The following is a 16,687-nucleotide window of genomic DNA, read 5'->3' on the forward strand; positions in this document are numbered from 1 at the left end:
CTGAGGTAGGTGTGGGAATATATCAGTCAATGAAGACATGCAGCGAGAACCAGTTGATGGTGCACGTTTGCACCTGAAAGCCAGAATTTTTCAGGCAAAATCTAGGAGTGGCACTGTTGCACAATGCTGGTGGGTGTGTGGCTGCTGGGTGTGATTAACAGTTTATAGTCTATGTATAAGTGTGCATGGATGTCTGAGTGTGTGCAAACTAAAATGGAAATGTGTGCCGGAACATGATACAAGTGCAGGAGAGTACACAGGCTTTGGAGTCAGTCTGACTTGGCCTTGCATCCTTGCTCTGTTACTTACCAGGTGTGTAATCTTGGGCGAGTCACTGATCCTCAATCTCAACTCTGAAATGAAAATAATAAGACCCTTCAAGATTGCCATGAGCATTATAAACCGTATATACAAAGCTTGTGGTGCCATAGCCCACACAGAGTTGAGCTAAAAAGTAGGCAGCTGTTGGGACTTCCCTGGTGGTCCAGTGGTTAAGAATCCGCCTTCCAATGCAGGGTATGTGGGTTTGATCCCTGGTCGGGGGAACTGTGGGGAACTAAGATTCCACATGGCGCGGAGCAACTAAGCCCGTGCACCACAACTCCTGAGCCCACGCGCTCTGGGCCCCAGCGAAGATCCCACGCGCCGCAACTAAGACTTGAAGCAGCCAAATAAATAAATATTAAATAATTTTTAAAATGTAGGCAGCTATTTTCATGCACTGTGGATGTGGGTACAGAGGCAAGAGGGAGCAAAATGTGACCTGGGAGTGTGTGTATGAAATTTGGGTGAGGAGTGCGTACTAATGTGCGTGTATAAGCAAACGGTGTACAGGTGTGTGCATCTAAAGCAATGCCTTCGCCTTGTCCAGTGGGCCCCCTACTCAGACAGGGGCAGGAGGGTGGCAGGGGGCGGTCCAAGTTTTCGCAGACACCTTGGGTTTCTGGGTCCTGGGTCTAAGTGAGTAAGAGGTTGAGAGGAGCTGCAGGAAGCCAACCGCCGGCAGAAGCTTCCTTTTTTCCCTCCACCCAGCAACAGTTGAATACCGCCACCCACATCCACTCCCGCTCCACCCACACCCTACTTTGCTTTCAACAAGGGAGAGAAAGGGCGGGGAGGAAACTCCACAGGAAAGAGGATTCCTCCCCTTCTTTCCCCATTCCGCCTTAAAACAAACCAGGAAGCAGCCACAGCTCGCAATCGAGCCACCTTAACAGTGGAGTAATGGTCTGGCTTCTCGCCAAGTCCCACCCCCGTTCCGTTTCTCGCTCCTCCTCTTTCTCCTCCCGCTCCGGCCGGGCTGGTGAGCCAGAGTCTGCCCGAGTTGGCTGGAGCTGTTGCCATGACAAGCATTTTCTCAAGAAAGCTCTGCTGTTGAAACCGTCTAAAGCTGGGGGTTGAAAGGGGGCACGAACTTCCTGGGGAACTATCCCTCCGAGGAGAGTAAGACCAGAGACACCCGCCCAGCTCCCCTGCACCCTTTCCTTCCAGAAACCTGAGAGGTCCTTCCCTTTGGGAGGGCCGGGGGAGGAGACCCAGCCCACTCCCTGGTCGTGGCTGGAAAGGCAGAAGAGACCAGCCAGCATCTCCGGCGTGGTTGCCACATTGGACCGCTGGGTGGTCACCCCCACCCTACCCCTGTGCATGGACAGCCAGAGGGAGAGTCCCGCGTGGAGAAGCCTGGATCTTTGCTAGAAAGAGAGGTAGGCTTGCAGAAAATGAATTGAATCTTGATTTGTAAACTTAGTTTCTTTCTTTCCTCTCAATGGCTTCTAAAACTCCCTGAATTTCCTCTGACTAGCATATTTCTTGCGACTGGGTTTAGGGTGTGTGTACGTGTGTGTGTGTGTGTGCACAGATTTGTCAAATACTGTATTTCCTTCCTAGATTCAGCTCTTAGAAACCATATAATCAAACAAGTGATTTCTCCTTTCTTCCCCCCTAGTTTTTGTCATTCCTGGCCTGTGGGTGTAGGGAAGTGGAGGGACTGTATTCTTCATACCCAAATTGAGCTTTTGGAAAAAGCATTTGTTTTCCCCCATTCGTTCCTGCCCTCCCCCTCCCCCTTGGCTTGGGAATGAGACGCAGAATGGAAAACTGTTGCAAAAATATTTTCCGGGTCCGTTCCCTTTCTTGAAAGCACCAAAGAAAAACGGAAAAAAAAAATGAGTATGAAATCTTCAACAGGAAGGAGGGACACCAGTGGGGACTGAGGGAGGGGCTCACTGGGGGGATGGCTGGAGGTAGGAGCTAGGAGAAGCTGGGGGTAGGGAAGGGGAATGTACAAATTAAATTTCCTTGGCTTTGTAGAGAAACCTCAGCAATTTCTCTCTACCGCTTGCAAAACATCCTCAGACTTTCACGTCTATAATTAGTCGTGGAAAAAGCCGGGAGTTCCCTCGTACCGTTGTTGTTTGGTTGTTGTTTGAGTGTGTGCGGAGAGTCAAGAACCAACTGTATGAGTGTCTCTGAGGGCACTGCCCCATATATAGCTGTTCCCAAAGGGGAGAAGAGGTGAAGTTGGAAAGTTTGCAATTTCAAGGCTGGTGACTGTGGGGCTGGTGAGTGTTTGGTGGTTGGGGGTTGGCCACAGGCATCCTTGGGAGGGTCCCTGAGCATCCTGGGCCACTGCGCTGTCTTGCTGAAGAGCTGTAAATTAAGGCCGGGATTGTCCCTCCTGCTTTCATCCACAAACATACTCACTCAAACACTTGGCTTGCTCTTGGTGTGGAAGAGGCAGGCTGGCATCCTTTCCAGACGAGTCCAGCCTCACACACTCTTCCATCTCACTGAAGGATCCACCACTTTTCTCTTGCTGGGTGTGGGGGATGCGAGAGTGGCTAACCACATCCTGGGAGAGAGTGGGCACTCTGCTGGCCAGAGACAGTACCCTCGTGGGCATTCCTGCCGGACTTACAGTAACTTGCAGTCGGTACCAGCCAGCCTGGTAGGGGGGAATCTCAGCTGAAGGAATAGGCGGGCACTCAACTGGCATCACTTGCGGAGGGGAAGTAAAATCCCACTCTACCAGGCTACCTCCTCCTCTGGGTGGGGTGTCTGGCAGGCAGTCTTAAGATTCTCTTCTCCCTCCTTGAGACTTCCCCCAGAGCTGCTCCTTCTGGTCCTTCCTATTTGGAGCCCCCCCCCCCTTTCTGCTCCCTCAGGTCCAGGCCCTCTTTACGAGGAAGGAAGGGAAGGGAAGAGACCTGGGTCACCCTAGGCTGCGACAGGCCACAGAGAGGGACCTAAGGGGTTAGGAGGAGCTGGGTGAGGGAAGGTTTAAGAGAAGGAGGAGGCCAGGAAGAGTTGTGGAGCTGGGTTCCCTCGCTGGTTGGCTAGGGGTGGTGGCCTGGGAAGCTGACTCTGGGAGGGGGTAAAAGGGTGCTCTATGAGGTGGGTCCTGTACCGAAGCTGGGGAGGGGGGTGGTGTGCGTGGGAAAGAAGCACCTGCCCCCTGTCCCAGCTAGTTTGGCTGGAAGAGTGGTAAAGGCAAGAGGTTAGAAACTGGAAAGAAGGAAGCAAAAGAATTGGAGGATAGCAGAAATGGGGGCCGGGAAGCAACAGGAACCAGTTTTCATCCTGAGGTTTTGGATGACTGATTCGCCTGCACCCAAGGACAGACAGCTCGTCTCTCCCTAGATTCTGCTGGAGATGGGAATGAGGCCTTACCCAGTGGGCAGGGGACCCATGACAGGATCCATGCCTTGGTTCTGTAGAAAGCCAGGGAGGAGAACCTATTTCTTTGCTTCTGCCCGGGAGCCCCATCCTCCCTGCCACCATCTTGCAGAGGTACAAACCCCGAAATCACACCGCCCGCCACCCCACTGCCTGCGCCCTCCCATTCTGGGAGCCCATAATCCCACCGTTCCTGCAGCCGACCTTCCCGTTTTCAGTGCTCTGACTAGGGGTAGATTCGGGTAGGCTCGGAAGAACTTCTTGAGAAGCAGAGCGCGCGTCGAGGCGCCTGTCCCGTGGCCTTGAGTCGTGGGTGGGTGGGGCGGCGGGGGGGAACTCCCCGCAGCCCCCTCCCTTCCCGCCGGGGCCGCGGGGCGGGGTCGGTGCCGCCTCACACCCTCGGCCCCCTCCCCTCGGCCGCTCTGCGGCCACGCCCGGTCGCAGCCACTCCTGCAGCGCCGCTCCACCCTCGGGCTCTGCGGGAATCTGAGTACTCCTTGCACCGGGCGCTCAGAGCTGGAGCGGAGGTTACCTGCCTCTGGGGCCGTGCTGAGCCTCGGTTCCTTCCACTCCCAGTTACCATCTCCGTGTCCCTGGCTGGATTCAAGGTCAACTCGAAGGAACACAGCTCGTTTTTACCTCTAGGATTCCTAGCACCTAGGCGCTTGGTCAATGTTGGAAGAAGGAGGTGGCATTTTGGGGGAGTCTGGGAATCAGCAGATCTGGGGATCCACCTCATTCGGGCTGACTCCTAGCTTGCCCTGTGGTCTTCGGTTTCCCCCCTGCAAGGTGGAAAGCTTGCTCCCGCAGTAATGGTGGGAGGGAGTGCTGAGTCAGATTTGTGGGATTTCTACGGCTTTTGGTGTCAGAAGAAAGTCAAAATGGGAGGGCGCAGTTAGGGGCAGAACTGGCGCAGTTTGCCTGAGGTGTGAGCGCCAGAAGTCGTCAGGTGGTGTGGGGGAGGGGCAGAGGTCCCTGAGCAATGGGAAGGGGGAGCCTTACTCTTTCCCACTCTGACCGCAGCCTCTTGAAAAGAAGAGGGGTCCTGGGCCACTCAGCCCAACACCGACCCAGCAATTCAAATATTACACAGGAAACTGCCTCTTATTCAAGAATTTAACTTCTCTCAGCAACCCCCATGAGCCCTTTTCTCTTTTTTTCTATTATCCTGGCCTTGGACCCAGCACCCAGAGAGAGGGATAAGGCCTGCCCATTCCAGATCCACCAAAGCCTTGGAGGGAAGAAAGGAGGTTGTTCATTCTTGGTCCCAGGACCTTAAGAATCACGTTTGGCTTAGGTTGACACAGGTATTTGGTTTGACTTTGAAGAGGAATGCCCTACCCTAGGCCTCGCTGCCTTCCCAGAGTAATTATTCCTGCCCTCTGACCTCTTCCCCCCAGCCTACCCTGAGATAGGGCTCTCTTCCCAGCCAGTTCCTTGCTCCTCAGACATGCATGCATTGACTTCTGTCATCTCTGATTGCTATTTGGTGGATAGAGGTGAGAAGGAGAGAGGGATGAGAAAGGCCAGGTCTCTGGGTCACAAGGAAGGAGAACATCTGGGCAGAGTCAACTGGGATGACATCCTTTCCCCACTCATTTCCCCCTTCTGTAGAATGGGTCAGAGGAATAAAGCTGCCCCCCCCCCCCGGGGCTGGAGTCCAAAAGGGTTGCGTGGAATGTTTTGTACTCTGCTTCCTCTCCCAGCATCTCTCTTTGTCTCCTCTTTCCTCTTTCCCTTGTATGAGCCATTCTTGTTCCACTGACTTATTTCCTCTGCACGTGTTAAAACAGAAATGACAGGGACTTCTGCCTCCACCTTAAGCCAGTCCTCTGTGTTCAGCCCACATAAACGCGGGCTGAGGAGGGAAACCAGGCAGGACCTAGTTAGAACCAAAGCCAAGGACTCCCAGTCAGGGGAGGAGCTTTTGGAGGCAATTTGCGTTGGGAGAGGGGGTAGCAGAGACGCCAAAGGAGAGAAAAGGGAGGTGAGAACGTAAGTGTCAAGGGCCGAGGGTCCCTCCCTCTATTTGGACTCTCCTCACTCTAGTTCTTCTCTGCAACATCTAACAAAACAACATATGCATTTACCCAGCAATCCTATTTCTAGAAATTCATCCAGAAAATGCACATTCACAAATACAAAAAGATGTGTGCACAAGGTGATTCTTTAAGACATATTTGTAATAGCCTTACAATATTTTTCTTTAAATACCCTTCTAACAAATTTATTCACTTTTTAACCATTCCTGTGTGGTAAAAGTCACACTTTTTGGTGTCCAGTTCTATGAGTTTGGACAAAAGTGATCATCATATAATCAGCACCGCCATGAGATACTGAACCACGGTGTTTGCCTTTCCCGAATGTCCTATCGATGGAATTGTACAGGATGTGGTCTTTTGTGTCTGACTTGCACTCAGCATGACACAGTTCAGAGGTTCCCATGTTCTTGTGTGTCTCAGGAGTGTGTTCCTTTTTATTACTGAGTAGTGGTCCATTGTTTCAGGTTGTTTATCCATTCCCTAGTTGAAGGACATTTGGGTTGTGTCCAGATTTTTGGAGATTGTGAATAAATTCGCTATAAACATTGGATTCAGGTTTTTGTGAGAACATCGTTCACTTCTTTAGGGTTATAATTTATAAGAACCTGCCAGACTGTTTTCCAAAGTGGCTGCACCATTTTGAACCAACACTGCATGAGAATTCCATTTGCTCTACATCCTTACAAGCACTTAGTATGGTCAGTTTTTTTTTGGGGGGGGGTAGTGTTTTAGCTAATCTCATAGGTGTTCAGAGGTACAAAATTAGTTGGTAATTAGACTTATTTGATGTCATCAGCCTGAAACGCCATCACCTAGTAAGAAATAAAGCAGGCATCTCTGGATGTTATCAACCAAAAAACAAAAAAAAAGCGTCTGCTGGGGTAGAATGAGAGCCATCCTACATGATAACTGAGACTTCAAAAAAGTGAATTCATTAAAAAAATAACATTAAAATTATGTGTTTGGGGAAAAGGGTGGGGAGGTGGAAACCAGTCTAGACTTAAAGAAACTAAAGAGATATTATAGCCAAATGCAATGCAGAAACCTTAATTGGATCTTGGGTCAAAAAAAAAAAAAAGACCATAAAAGACATTCTGGGACAATTGGGAAATTTTTAATATAGATATTAGATGACATGTAATTTTTGTTAATCTTTAAAGGTATGCTAGTGGTCATGACAATGGTTTTATAGGAGAATATCTTTATGAAAAAGTATTCAAGGGCACAGTGTCTGCAAGTGATTTTCAAATGGTTCAGCAAAAAATGTATATATATACCTCAAGAGAGGGCATACAAGATGCTAACAATTGGTGAATCTAAGTGAAGGGTATGGAGTTGTTTATTGTACTATTTTTTTCAACGTTTCAAATTTGAAATGTTTCCTAATACCAAGGTATGGAGAGAAGTACATGCTAGGAAGGACTCCAGATTCCTAGACTGCCCTCACTCATTGCCCTGACTCCGGACCGACTGACCAAACGGGGCATATTTTCTGAGCTCTCTAGCACCCCCCCCACCCCAGCTCGCTCGCCACCCTCCCTGGGGAGTCTTTGTTTTCACTCTCACTGCTGTCAACATCAGGCTTTTCTTTCTGGGTGGGAGTGGCTGGGGCACAATGGGCTGGGCAGCTGGGCGGGCCAGGAGCAATGGGTGGAAGCAGGCACTTCCCCACAATGCCATGGGCCAGCTGAGGAAGCCTGCGGTTTGAGAGCTTCCAGAATCACCCACCTGCCTTCTGAGGAGGGTCCCCAATTGTAAGAGGAGGAATCCACCAACAGTCCAAAAGTTGTTTCTGACCAACCTTTCACATCCCTTCTGAATTCTATAATGAGGTGCTTCTGAGAGAAGCCAGCTGTGCCTGCCCTGAGCCTTCATGTGTGGGCTAAGCAAGGGCTCCTAGGTCCTCCCTTGCTGGAGCCTGCATAGCAGCTGCACTGTCACTGACCCAAATTACTGTGCTGTCCACCACTGCCTTTTCAGCCTGGTGCTAGCTCTGGAGAGATATCAGGTTTCCAGGAGGTGTATCTCTCTCTCCCCCTCTCTTTTCTCCCTGAAAAGCTTGGGACTAAGGCTCTGTGTGACTCAGTGTTTTTTTCATGTAGCAGAGGGCTCTTGATCCTTTAGTCAATTCACCTTCTGTCTTGCTGAGGGAGGCTGAAAGAGCAGAAGCCAGGAAGTTGAAAGGGGGCAGACAGGGAGGAGTTTGTTCTCACGCGCTGCCAGGCCTGCCAGAAGAACATGGGACTGGGAGTCAGAAAACTGGTGATCATGGGACTTCCCTGGTGGCACAGTGGTTGAGAGTCCACCTGCCGATGCAGGGGACACGGGTTCATGCCCCGGTCCGGGAAGATCCCACATGCCGCGGAGTGGCTGGGCCCGTGAGCCATGGCCGCTGAGCCTGCGTGTCCGGAGCCTGTGCTCCGCAACGGGAGAGGCCACAACAGTGAGAGGCCCATGTACCGCAAAAAAAAAAAAAAAAAAAAAAAGAATCCGCCTGCCAATGCAGGGAGCACCGGTTCGAGCCCTGGTCCGGGAAGATCCCACATACCATGGAGCAACTAAGCCCTTGAGCCAGCCACAACTACTGAGCCTGTGCTCTAGAGCCTGTGAGCTACAACTACTGAGCCCGTGTGCCATAACTACTGAAGCCCACGCGCCTAGAGCCTGTGCTCCACAGTAAGAGAAGCCACCGCAATGAGAAGCCCGCATGCCACAACGAAGTGTGGCCCCCACTACTAGAGAAAGCCCACGCACAGCAATGAAGACCCAATGCAGCCAATAAATAAATAAAATGAATAAAATAAATTTATTTTAAAAAAAAGAAAACTGGTGATCTGGGCTTTTGACTACTGTGTGACCTTGACAGAGTCAGGTGATGTCTCTGGGCCTTCGTCTCCCCCACTATAAATTGAAACCAAGCTTGGACAAATAGGCATTTCTTTTTTTTTTTTTTTTTAATTTATTTATTTATTATTTTTTATGTTTTTGGCTGCGTTAGGTCTTTGTTGCTGCGTGCGTGCTTTATCTCGTTGTGGTGAGCAGGGGCTACTCTTCGTTGTGGTTCGTGGGCTTCTCATCACCGTGGCTTCTCTTGTTGCGGAGCACGGGCTCTAGGCACGTGGGCTTCAGTAGTTGTGGCTCGAGGGCTCTAGAGCGCAGGCTCAGTAGTTGTGGCATACAGGCTTAGTTGCTCCGAGGCATGTGGGATCTTCCCGGACCAGGGCTCAAACCCGTGTCTCCTGCATTGGCAGGCGGATTCTTAACCACCGCACCACCAGGGAAGTCCCAAAAAGGCATTTCTGATTCAAGATTCTCTTTTTCTACAAAGAGGCAAAACTCTCAACACCCAAACCAAGCTCTTTATCGTAGTCTAGCACAATGTAACAGCCTGTAGCTAAGTTCCATCCTTCTTCCCAGGATGACCAGACATAAGGAGACCTAAAAAGATCTGCCTTGTGGACAGCCACACCCTCAAGTTTTGGGACTAGAACAGGTTCTCAGAGTCCCCATCTCCACCTGTCTGTAAGTTCAATTGAGTACCTACTCAACACCTTCTAAGGCCACGATTCTGCTATGTCCTAAGCTAGAGAAAGAAAGATTAGCTAGAGATACAGAAATCCAAGCCTTCAGGTAGTATACTATCTCCTAAGGAAAATGATCCCCCCCACAAAGAGTTATTAGGTCCAACCATATGAAATTGCCAGTTTGCAACCGCTTTTAACCTATAAAAGGCAATTTAATATGATTCAACATAATATTAATATTATTAGATATTGGAAATCAGGAACTACAGTCAGTACCATGGGATGGAGAGATGAGATTTTCATCTGAACAATGGATTGGGTTTGGAGAAATTTGGGTAAAGCCACCAGTTGCTAGGCCGGTCTGTCCTACCTCTCTCTCAATCCAGACTTTTGGTCCTGGAGGTAGACACATTGGCCGAGCCCTTGTCCAGACTTTGGTTGAGATTTCAGCATTAGCATTTCTGGTAACTGGCCAGGGCAGCTGCCCATGGGTAGAGAGGAGAGTGCTGCCCATCTATAGTCCACTATTCCTGTGCCCTGAATGCCCTGCTTCATATCTTGGGAATTGAGAATGGAGGAAACTAAGAAAGGAAGAAATAGGAAATATCCATCTAATTTCTCCCCCCTCTAGTGGCAGACAACAGCGGGGACACACACTTGAAGCCTCATCTGGCACAGTGATACGGGAGCTGAAGGGGTATTAGAGGGAATGTGGGGACCAGAATTTGGCAGGGCTCACCTGAAAATTATTCTTGGGGGAGGTGATTGCCAAACAGGATTTGAATGAGGAGAGAAAATAGCTTTGATGAAGGAGAAGATGGGGGTGGGGGTAGATGGGAGGAAGGGTTGTGCTGCTGCATCTGGCTGAGGACACTCAGCTGTCGTGGAGAGCCGGATGCTCTGGCAGGTGAGGGAGGCTGTCTGCTCCCTCCTGCTGAAATGCCTCCAGCCCTCTGTCTGAGCCAGCACCTGGGTCTCAAGCAGGATGGCATCTGGCCTCAGCAGCAGCCTGCTGCCTGCCTACTCTCCTGGTGCTCATGGACCATTAGGGTGAATTTTGATGTTTTCTCCCCTGCCTGTACTACAACCTTCTTTGTGGGGAGCACTCATAGGACATCTGTTAGGATGCTAGGATAGGCAGAGCCGGCATCCAAACTTCCAGGGGCTTTCTGACCTTGGTGCAGGGGAGGTCAGTCACCAGGCTTTGGGCTGGGGGGTAGCTCATTTTATTGAGCCAGGCATTTGAGATGGATAGAGTTGGAGAAATGGTCCAATTTCCCTTTATCGCAAGTGAGAAAACTGAAAACTAGAGACTTGCCCAAGGACACCAGACTAGTTGGAGGCCAAGCCCAGTTCTCCCCACTCCAAGTCGATGTCTGGGCCCCTGAGCCCCTCAGTGCATCACTGCATGAGCCAGATCAACACCAAACCACGTTGGTACCCGATTTCTCTACCCACGTAACTGGGAGAATTATTCCAGCCCCTCTTAGGATGACGTGTGACACGATGAGGTCATGTGCTAGAAGCTTTTTGGAAGAAAGATGCTAGAAACCATAAAAGTGCTGTGCTGTGATTGCTATTATTAACAATTAAGGTCATTAGGACTAGAGAATATGCAAAGGAGAAGCACTTTTGACACCACCCTTATCACTGTGTATCTCCTGATGGACCTGGTTTTCTTTCACAGCCCCTCCCAGGCAGCTGGGCCTTGAGCTGGGAGAGGCAGGATAATGGAGAGGGGAAGCAGAAGTCCTGGAAAAGGACCTCCTTCTTCCTGGGTGTCCCCAGCCCAGCCCTTTTCTCAGGATGTGGCCTCTCGGAAGGAGTGTGGAGGGGAAGCACTCTGACCTTCACTTCTTCCCTGGCAGCTGACTAACCCAGGTGGGCTGGGAGCTCTGATTTTGGGGCTAAGAATCAGCAAGGTTGAGCCACTGTAATGGGACAGCACAGATCGATTTTATTGCCAGAGCCAATCTGTCACTCATTTGCTCGTTTATTTATTTATTTGTTCATTCAACAAACACAAAGTAAGCACAAATTGTGTGCCAGGCGCTGTGTTAGTATTTGGAGAGAAGTGGCGTCCGGAAGGCAGGGAAGGACTAAAAATCACCTACTTTCAGCTCAAGGACAAGTGTCCTGAGCCTGGGCGCCCACAGCAAACTCTGATTGTAGCAGTGTTCCAGAGAACTTGCATTTGTGTTCTTGGAGAATACCTTTAACTCCCAAACTCAGGAAGATAAGGCCTAGATTCCGTGAAGGATTGAGCTGGGAGAGGCACCTCTGTGTTACCAGTGAGCCTGTGGCCTGATGATGAAGGACTTGCCCTTGTCCTTTGCGTTCTGGGCCAGGGCCTGGTGCTGGAGCTGGGTGTTTCTGCAGCCTGGTATACCCAGTCCTTGGGCTGGCATCCCAGTGTCATCTGACTTTGTAACCCCCTGCTTATGTTCTCAGAATCTGATGGGGCAGAGACGTTCTGTTGCCGGGATGTGCAGAGTTCCATCTGAATGGAACCTCGGAATGAAAATAAACTTCAAGAGAAACCCTCCAGTTTCTCCTCCAATCCTTACGTCTCATTTCAGCCCTTCCACCCTACTTGTGATATTGAAGGATAAAAGAGTGGATTTAGATTCAGTTGATACATGTTATACACATCTTTATTGAACCTCAGTTTTCCCATCTATAACGTGTATATAATATCACCTTTCCTTATCTACCCTATAGAGTGTTGTGATGGACAAATGAGATACAGTGGATGACAGCATTGGGTAAACGCTGAAGTGCTGGATGTATGTAAGGCTTATTATTTCCAGTGGCCCCCTTCTCATTTTCCGGTTCGCATTTCAGTCCCCTCTACTGCCCAGTCGTTTGACGCCACTTGCCAGCACATCCTTCTCTGATCTCTCACTGTCCACTCCAGATTCTGCTCTTACCGTGTCTTCTCTCCTTGCCTAGATCAAGATCTAAAACAACACTTGTTGCATCTTAAATAATACCAACAGTAGAAGTAATAGTCTGAGCTAACATCCATTATGTGCTAGGTATTAAATTTGGATTATCTCATTTAATATTCTTTTTTAAAAATTTATTTATTTATTTTGGCTGCGTTGGGTCTTCGTTGCTGTGCACAGGCTTTTTCTAGTTGCTGTGCGCAGGCTTCTCATTGTGGTGGCTACTCTTTGTTGCGAAGCACGGGCTCTAAGCACGTGGGCTTCAGTAGTTGTGGCTCACGGGCTCTAGAGCGCAGGCTCTGTAGTTGTGGCTCAGGCACTTAGTTGCTCCACGGCATGTGGGAGCTTCCTGAACCAGGGCTCGAACCTGTGTCCCCTGCATTGGCAGGCGGATTCTTAACCACTGCTCCACCAGGGAAGTCCCATCATTTAATATCCTTAGCAGACAATAAAGTAATACTAGTATTATCTTCATTTTACAGATTAGTAAAGATGTTCATAAAACACAGGCTGAGGTCCAACCCAACTGTAGGCCATTTCTGAATTTCCTCTTTCCATTGCTGAATGACTGAGTGGTTGACAAGAACAGGGAGAGATTCGACAGCATTTATTGAATGTCGACTAAATACGCTGATTTCAAATTATGTCACAATAACCACCTTCTGAGACAGGTACTGGATTTGTCTTAGACATCATCTGTTTGCAGAACAGAACCAACCCAAAGAAGCACAAGTAAAAGGGGGCTTTAGGAGGTTACAGAGAAATATCACAGGATTAGCAGCAGGCAGTGCAGCACCCGGTGGACCGCGTCTTTTCTCTGGAGCTGCTAGCACTCTCTTCTCTGCCTCCTGGTCCACATGCGCAGCACCCATTGTGGTTCACCAAGCAACAGGTTCGATCTCCAAATTGATATGACCTTCCTGCTTAGCTCTCCAAAGTAAATTAACTCAGTTTCTCCAACCAAATGTCAAGAGATGCTGATTTCCAGCTCACGTCCAATGTCCACCCCTGCTAATTATCCGTGGCCTGCTTGAGGAGAGGGTGGAGTAATCAAATCATGACCACCCAGGTCTATCCCTTCAACAGGGCCTATGGGTGGGAGCAGATGTTTCTAGAGGGGAAATCCTGGACCTCAGGTAGATGCAAACCCAAGTATGCTCTTTACCACACCGGACTGTCACTAAGGACATCATGGAGATGATGCCCTGCAATGCAGCCCCTGAAGAAAAGAGCATGTGAGTTGTCCCAGAGTCTGCATGTTCAGGTGGGCCTGGAGAAATAAGAATACCATTTTTGAGCTCTGCTATATGCCAGGCATTTTATGTGCGTTATCTTTTATCCTTACAACATCCCTACAATGTGTCATTGTTTCATTTTATAGATAAGAAAGCTAACACTCAGTAAGCTAAGTTAGGGCTAGGCTGATATTTGACCCAGGCCTGTCTGACACTAAGACCCTTTCTAGTAACCAAGACTCACCAAAAAAAAAGATATTTTACATTGATCCTGCTGTAATGTATGCTCCATGAGGGCAAAGATCTTAGTCTTTTTGTTCACTTATGTATCCCACCTAAAATAGTATGTGGCATATAGTAAGTGCTCAATTAAAAAAATCATTGAGTGGATTTTGTTTTAGTATCTTCTGCACTCCTGGGCTTCCCATGGTCAGAGGGAAAAGGGTAATATTCTAACTGTTGGAGGATGGGCCACTGAAATAACTGGGGTAACCCTCTGGGTGTGCCTCTGATCCCTACTCAACTCTACTTTGATGAGAGACATTAGGAACAGTCCCTCAACATGAAGGAGTCTAAAGGCAAGTATGGCCCTATATCCATCTGTGTCTCCTGTCCTGTACATCTGACCTAAGACACTTAGCCCTGTGAAGGGAGCAGGTGAAAGGAGATTTCCCAAACACTGGAAAATACACTTAATGGAACAGGAAATAGGATGCCAAGCTCCTCTGTCCCTAGAGAAAATAATGCTAATTTCCATTGGGTTTCCAGCCCCAGGATCCAGAGTTTACCAAATCCTGAATCTCTTCGCATGCCCTTCTCTATAGCAATGCCCTCTGTCTTCAATCACCCAGACAGCCTTCCCAATCCCAGATTTGGGAGAGTCAAACGGAACTGGGTTCAAGTCTGCCTTGCCATCCTTGTGACCATGGACAAGTTTTTCCGTGACTGGACTCAACTTTCTCTGAAAAAAGAGGATAACATATTAACAAAGAGTGCTACGTGTTCTGAGGACCTGGCCCATAGTAGGTCCTCGTTGAATTTCAGTTTTTCCTCTTCCATCCCTCCAGTTCTCCCTTCCTTCTCCGTGGATCCCACAGCCTGCCCACCTGCTCCCTGCTAACTTTTGGGCTGAGTACCTTTATAAAAGGGTCATAGTCCATTGTCTCCAGGTAACTGAAAGGCCCAGAAGGCCCCAGCTTCCTGCAACTTTCCACCAAAGGGCTTTAGGGACTGACTGCGGACTCCATCGCTTCCGCATGGCAGGTTACCCTCTCAGTGCCAGTTCCAAGATTGTGCTCGATCCTTGCACAGCAAGAGTCCTGGCAAAATAAGGCAGAGTGGCAGGTGGAAAGCTACAGTCACCTCACCTTATTTGCTCCTGGCTTGCATTCCTCCCCCGGGAGGTATACTGTAAGAGCCATGCCGGGAAATCTCTTGTTGATGCAGGGAGCCAGACTGGGTGACGGTGCTCTACTTGGTTGTAGAAGCTGTGGCCCAAGGATGCCATTGGTATCATGCAGATCATCTGCCAGCTGCCACTGGACTCAAGCAGGCTACTTAATAAACAGGCCGGGGGACTTCCCTGGTGGCGCAGTGGTTAAGAATCCACCGGCCAAGGCAGGGGACACGGGTTCGAGCCCTGGTCCAGGAAGATCCCACATGCCACAGAGCAACTAAGCCCGTGCGCCACAACTACTGAGCCTGTGCTCTAGAGCCCGCGAGCCACAACTACTGAAGCCCATGAGCCTACATCCCGTGCTCCACAAGAGAAGCCACCGCCATGAGAAGCCCACGCACCACAACAAAGAGTAGCCCCTGCTCACTGCAACTAGAGAAAGCCTGCGCACAGCAACAAAGACCCAACGCAGCAAAAAATAAATGAATAAATATATAAATATTAAAAAATAAACAGGCCGGAGAGTCCCAGTCTGGGATCTCCTCCTCTCTGCCCACTACACACCCACACAAACTTTAGCTGGTATGAAGTGGCAGCTTGGCCAAGGTAATGCATGAACCAGAACTTGCCCTTCCTGCGCTGGAAGGGGCTTGGCAGTGAGAGGGTGGGTTCTTGCTCCTGCTTCCTATGGATTACTTAAGTGCTCCGGGCTCTCTTGGAGCGGAGGAGATTCTCCAGCCCCCTCCCAGTCTCTCAGGGAAGGCATCCAGTGACAGGAGATGCTTTCAGAAGAAGTGAGCATGTGAGTATTAACCAAGTTCGTGTAAGCAGGCCTATGGCAGTGTGGTTGCCGGGACGTGTCAACTTTTGTGGCTCTGGCTACAGCGTCAGCCGGGCCCACACACAGCCTATGAGCTGCTTGAAGGGAGGAGTGGTGCCTTCGTTAGCTCTGTTTAGCCAGTGTTTAGCACAGCTCTTGGTTCAAGGAATGATCATCAGTAAACGTTGGATGGATGAATGACTGAATAAACAAATAGAAATGTTTCTGTAAACTAGAGTCAAGATCACAGCAGAGTTTACGTTTCTTCTTCCCAGGGTCACCATCCCTGTTCAACACTTCATCATCTCATGCTGAATAATTGCGAAGGACTCCTAGTGACGAGCAGGGTGGTCTAGAGGAACGAGTTCTAGATTAGAAGTTGTGAGATGTGGAATTTGAACCCTTAAAGTTGCTCTGTCACTTTGGGGATAGATCGGGGCTGCTGTTTGTTCAGGTGCAAAATGAATAGTCTGGCCTAAGTATACTGCAGGGATGTTCTAACTCCCAATTCTCCTCATACCCAAACAACCCTGCAGATTACTTAGAGTTGGTTAGCAAATTTTAAAAATAAGATTTTCCATAGAAATCCAGATTTCTTGCCTCTTCTCCAAAAGTGGAAGTCTGACAAAAATCCTGCCTTTTTTCCATGGCAACAGTTAGCAGGAACTAAGTAACTGCCACCCCATTCAGACATGCATATGCTTGCTAGTTTGCCACAGACTCCTCCTCTCCCTGCTGCCTACTGCCTAATGCTCAGCCTGCTTCACTCATTTCTGTGCCTGCCTGGTCTGTGTAGGCATTTGAATTTGCAGACCTAGAATGGGGAAAGCAAAACTTCTAAGGGTGGAGGCAAGGGCACCTAGGAGGGGGTAACAGCTCAGCTGGGCTTGGTGGCAGAGACCGGGGGATCTTCCTGGGAGGTTGGTGACTGGGTTGTGAAAAGAAACAGTAGCCAGTGCCCCAGGAGACTTTGCTTAGGGACTTGGCCTCCAGGATTTGTTAAGCCTGTCTGAGGAAGCTGTCCCCACTTCACCTGTTTCCTTTTCC

General features: G+C 49.4%; 1 protein-coding gene across 4 annotated transcripts in view; it reads left to right on the forward strand.

Annotated features, from left to right (window-relative positions):
* Positions 1-1,306: 1,306 nt before the first annotated feature.
* ATP2B4 (ATPase plasma membrane Ca2+ transporting 4) overlaps positions 1,307-16,687 on the forward strand; it is a 92,717-nt gene continuing 77,336 nt past the window's right edge. For all 4 annotated transcript variants that reach the window (XM_082653484.1, XM_082653485.1, XM_082653486.1 and 1 more), the window contains exon 1: positions 1,307-1,703. The gene's annotated coding sequence lies outside the window, so the exon portion shown is untranslated. The remainder of the gene's footprint in view (positions 1,704-16,687) is intronic.

Source organism: Grampus griseus, assembly GCF_964374135.1.
Source record: "Grampus griseus genome assembly, chromosome: 1".
In the NCBI taxonomy this organism is placed as follows: Eukaryota; Metazoa; Chordata; class Mammalia; order Artiodactyla; family Delphinidae; genus Grampus; species Grampus griseus.